The sequence below is a fragment of the Chiloscyllium plagiosum genome, chromosome 3 (genome assembly GCF_004010195.1).
Source record: "Chiloscyllium plagiosum isolate BGI_BamShark_2017 chromosome 3, ASM401019v2, whole genome shotgun sequence".
NCBI lineage: Eukaryota > Metazoa > Chordata > Chondrichthyes > Orectolobiformes > Hemiscylliidae > Chiloscyllium > Chiloscyllium plagiosum.
This window is the reverse complement of record NC_057712.1, coordinates 111,269,752-111,275,751: the sequence shown is the minus strand read 5'-3', so window position 1 is coordinate 111,275,751 and position 6,000 is coordinate 111,269,752.

Here is a 6,000-nt window from a genome sequence, read left to right as displayed (position 1 = left end):
TCCAATAACTATAGTGGAAAGCAGTTACTTTGTTGACCAGTTACCAGAATATTTCTCTTGGTGCTCATATGAATTTACCACTCTGTAGAGCCAGTTTATAACTGTATCTACACTGTTTTAATAAATATAAATAATTGTTTAATACAGAAACCTGGTCTGTGCTTTCTATTTTTCTGCATCCGAAAGTCAGAAAAATTGGAACATTTTGTGGACTTCATAAATCTTTAGCTTGTCTAATGACTCCAGGAACAGCAGGGCTTGATTTCCAGCATGCTATCCCAGTGAGTTGCATACCTCAGCAGTTTCATGTCCTGCAAACCTTTCCTCTTAACCCAGTACAATCACTCCTTGAGTTTGAAAGCTCCAATCTTTGCCTCCTTCCTATTCTGCAACCAATTATGCCTCATGGCACCATTGTCATTCATATTGCACCACTTACTGTTTGCATGGTGATGACACCCTGCCTACCCATCCATTGTCCCTTTGCCACTTAATGTCCACTCTAGGTATTGATGAGCCAAAATCTTTCCATTTTTCTTCCAGCACTGACATCAGTGATATTTGTTGGTCTATATTTTCCTGGTAAAGATGTGATCAAAATGTTTGTTGCTGCAACTAAATTTGACAAATCTCCAGCTCCATTATGAAACTCCACCTATTTTGGTACTATATTGTCAGCTTTGCTCAAAGCAGTCACAGGATCATTATTGTAGGAAATGCAGGAACGAGTGAAGTTGGAAGTTACTGTTGTGTTCACATTTTAGTGAACAATATAGAAGAGATAAATCTGGCCTTTGCATAAGGATGGCATTCCAATTCACAAAGTATTTTTGTTTTTATTTTTCCTGTTGACCCTCTAGACAGATCCTATTTTATCCAGATGGACACCATTTTACAATATTACAATAGCAACTGGCATGACCATCCTCCTGGAATTCCTGTGGGCATCAAATCCATAGCTCTATTGAAGTCCTAGTTAATTCATAATTCTGAAGATGTTACTGTTCCAGTAATTGGAGATGCACATCTAAACTATACACTCTGAATATCATTTTGATATCCTCCTCTAGCGATGGTGCTATGACAATAACTGGGATGTAACCCCCGTTCAAAATCATCACCATTTGGGAATGCCAAATGCAAATACTAGTGGCAAAGATAAGCACTGAAAAGAGAATAGCCATTCTGTCCAGTTTCCACCAATTATATTGCAAGTGGCCTACGATAGTGCTCACATTAGCAGATTTCTTCAATACCCTGGCCATCCCTTTAGCTAAGTCTATTTGCTGTCTCCACTTTATGGTAACCTGCCACCTCTTAATCTCATGAATTGAAACTGATAATTGTGCCTCAAATAAAATGAACCCTATGTACTTCTTGTTTCTGGGTGACTGCAAGTGTGACATGATTTACCACAACTTCTGGAATTTTATCAGACATTTGCAAAGGACAGGATATCATAGTGGCTCAGTGGTTAGCACTGCTGCCTCATAGTGCAAGGGACCCAGGTTCGATTCTGCCCTTGGGCAGCTGTCTGTGTGCGGTTTGCACATTTCCCGTGTGGGTTTCCTCCTACAATCCAAAGATGTGCAGGTTAGGTGGATTGGCCATGCTAAATTTCCCATAACGTCTAGGGATTTGTGGGCTTGGTGGATTAACCACGGGAATTGAAGGTTACAAGGATAGGCTAGAGTGGGTGGTGGGTGTGGGTGAGATGCTCTTTGGAGAGTTAGTGTGGACTTGATGACCAGCTTTCACCCTGGAGATATTCTATGAAATGGAATATATGTTTGCACTAAAGTTCCACACTCTTGCAGTATCCACAAGACATGTCAGTTAGACTCAAAAGTTTCCATGAATTCAAGTCCAATGAATATCCCACATTGATTTCATTCCCTTTACCCGCAAGGCTTCTTTGTCCAAGACTTATACAAATTTTAAAATCACTGATTAATAGCTGTAACTTGTGTTCTGCTCTGTCCAAGCAACTGAACCTGGTTCAGCTGAGCCCAAAACATAAGATATTCACGGTTTTAGTTATTTCAAGGGGAGGCTATTGTTTAGTGGTAATATAATTGGACTAGTAATCCAGAGTTCCACACTAATTTTCTGGGGACATGGGTTTTGAATCCCACCATAGAAAGGTATTAAAAATCTGGAAGGAAAAGATAGTCTAATGGTGATAATGTTGATCATTGTAAACACCATGCAATTCACTGTTGTCCTTTAGGGAAGGAAAACTGTCTGGGTAATTATGGATAGGTAATAAATGCTCATCCAGTCAGCAATGCCTCCATCCCTTGTGAATTGAAAACTGTTTCTGGAGTCTACCTCTAATTCAGAAATTGCAAAATAGATTTGTATTTCGTGTAGGAGATACACCCTATACATGGAGCCAGTCATCCCAAAGATTTCACAACAGTTATATATAAATCAGATCTTGGAGATGGTTGAGAGTACCTTGGAGTGATGATCACCAACAATATGTCCTGGTCCACCCATGTCAATATGACAGCCAAGAAAACACAACAACATCTGTATTTCCTCGGGTGGCTAAGGAAATTTGGCATGTTCACAAAGACTCTCACCAATCTTTATAGATGCACCGTAGAAAACATCCTGTCTGAATGCACTACAACATGATCTAGCAGTTGTTTTTCCCAAGACTGCAAGAAGCTGCACAGAATCATGAACGAAGCCCAGTCCATCACTCAAACCAGCCTTCCTTCAACAGACTCCATCTATACTTCCCACCGCCTCAGGAAAGCAACCAACATAATCAAAGACACTTCCTACCCCAGTTATAGTCTCTTCCACACTCAGAAGATATAAAATAAGATATAAAAGTTTGAATACACATACGAACAGATTCAGAAACAGCTTCTTCCCCATTGTTATCAGATTTTTCAACAGACCTCTCAAATGTTAATTCTGATCTTTCCCTCTGCACCTTCTCTGCAGTTGTAACAATGTATTCTGCACTCAGTTCTGCTACCTGATCCATTTTGTATGATAAGATTTCCCTGTAGAGCATGCAAAATTATGCTTTTCACAATTTCTTTACATATGACAACAATAAATGAAATGACATAAATGAAACCAATGAAGTGAAACAAATATAGATTTTACATTGTGTGACATTGTTCTTGCTTTGTCCCCGTTTCCTTTGATCACTCAGCCTTAAGAACTATGTCAATATCTTTCTTAAAAGTCTTCAATATTTTGGTCTCAATGGTTTCCTGTGGCACAGAATTCCACATGTTCACCACCCCTGGATTAAGCAATTTCTCCTCATCTCTGTCCTAAAAGGTCTACCTCCTATCCTTAGAATGTGATCCCTTGTTCCCCAATTATTGGGAATATCGTTCCTGCAACTACCCTGTCTAATCCTCTTAGAATTTCATAGGTTTCCATGAGGTATGCCATCATTCTTCTAAACTCTAGTGAAGCTGAAACTTTATTGCTGGAACAGCACAGCAGGTCAGGCAGCATCTAGGGAACAGAAGATTCGACGTTTCGGGCACATGCCCTTCTTCAGGAATTCCTGAAGAAGGGCATGTGCCCGAAACGACTAAGCAACACCTCCACTCCGGTTAGATTCACACATGTATTGGGACATAATTTTTAACCGTTTCACCACAGTATGCCATCATTCTTCTAAACTCTAGTGAACATAATCCTAACCAATCCAATCTCATGGAAATCAGTCCCGCTTTCCCAGGAATTATTCTGGTACACCTTCCCTGCACTCCCTCGATAGCCAGAATATCTTTCCCTAGATAAGGGACCAAAACTACACACAGTACTCCAGATGTGGTCTTACCAATGTCTGTACAGTTTCAGTGAGACAATTCTTGCTACTGCACTTGAATCCTCTCAATATGAAGGACAACATAACAGCTGTCTTTTTCACTACCTGCTGCTTCTGCATGCTTACTTTCAGCGACTGGTGTTCAAGAACACCTGGGTCTCACTGCATCACCCCTTTTCCCAATTTATTCATGTAATGGCAGATGGGACTAGATTGGCTTGGGATATCTGGTTGGCATGGACAAGTTGGACCAAAGGGTCTGTTTCCATGCTGTACATCTGTATGACTCTATGACTCTAAACTGCTTGGAAGTGATGTTGATAGTCACACAGTCCTAGTTATGAGTAGCTCATACTTCAGAGAATTGTGAGTAAACAAGCCCATGCCCAGTCCATGGGTACGAATCCCAAGTTACAGGATATGTTATTGCTTTTGGTCCATGGTTGTATTTTGCTACATCTCAACACTAATATCAACAGTTTTCCCTTGTCGAGAGTTGATTATATCACCACCTACTTCTCTTAATATCTCAATCACAGTCCTCTCGTTATTTGGCTATACTCAGAAATGGACAGATATCAACATTCCTACACATTCTCATGCATTCCTCCTTACTTCAATGATCTACCTGCCACCTCTGTTATATATATTGCCTCATTAGTAGTAATTGCAATATGACAACTGTGCTCCCAGCAGCTCTATTAACCCTTTCATTATCCACATCACGCTTAGGTGATATGACGCAGTATATTGTCACAACACTGGTTCTTCTTACAAGGTTACTGTGCCCTTGAGATTTTTCCAGAGAAGGGACAATTGCCCGGACTCTAACTAGGATATTTTAAAAGTTTTATTGGGGCCCTTTTGTTTACTCCTAACAGATAGTGCTTCAGGCCAAGAGCTTTTGTGTCTCTGAAAAAAAGGTATACTCAAAGTGGAGTGGTCAGCTTGCCGGGTAGCTAACCTTTGTTTTGACTAGAGATTTTTAATTCAGTTCAAACTTTAGTGAGTTCAGTTGCAGTAGGGGCTGTGTGAAACAGGCTGTTGAGCTCTCCCTCTCTGATATCACAAACTGTAAAGTGTCTGTGTCATTTTTACTGTTTGTACTAAGGGATGTGTGTATTGGGACTGTTGCAAGCATCTTTAAGTCGGGTTTGGAGAAGCTAAGTTATCCGGTATTCTGTTTTCTATTCTTTGTGTTTCATTCTGTAATTTTGTAAATAAATTCTGTTCCTTTAAAACTTGGCAGTTGAACCAACTAACTCATTCTGGGAGTATCCACTATACACTTAGCTAAAACAAATTGCAAAGTTATGGTCTGGGCTACCTGGTAAAAAGGTTTTGAGAGGTCTGGCCTGGTCCATAACAATATTCATATTTGAAAACTCAGTTCAGCAAACAGTTTTTAGATGACTTCAGTCTGGACTGTCCCTACAGTACTGTGGTTTCTCATAGAAGCTGTTTGATGTACAATGGAAGCTGAGACATTGCCCATTAGGCATTGGTTGAATGAAGCCTGGTTGAACCACAATTGTACTGACAAAGTTGGCCTTCATTTCCATGCTGGTGAGGATAAACTCCAAGCTCTGCAGAAAACACTGTGCTGAATTGGTACAGGCCTTCTGGCAGGCTTCCCAAAGCACCAAGCATTTTGGTGTAAATGCCCATCAGTATTCTGCTATAGGCCCATGAGGGTGCACATGCAAAAGAACCTGTAAGTCAGTCTTGCTGATTGGGTATTTGCCACCTGCACCATTCCAGTTCCTGTCCTGGCTGCAAAGCACTCATGACCCATGTCTCACCAGAAGCAGATCCCAACTTTGTGCCACTCCCTAAATTACACACAGTATCAATATCTGAACTCAGGACTGTGCCTGTGAGAATGCAATGGAGTATCAATATTATATCTTCATTATTGTAGTCTTCAGGCTAGTCCTCAACTTTCTGATCTCTGAACAAAGAAAGCTGTGAGGATCAAATTGGAGGTGGGAAGGCAAGTAAAGCAAAATGTGCATTCTAATACCTTTCTCACCTTTTAAACCAGAAGAGTGTGGAATGAGGTGGAGGTGGAATGTAAGAAGGAGAAATAGGAATGATGACACTGTCATCTTTGATGTGTTTTAGCCCGACAACCACCACAACTTCAGCAATGGCTGTTCTAATGATAGCTAACATTATCTCCTCCATGG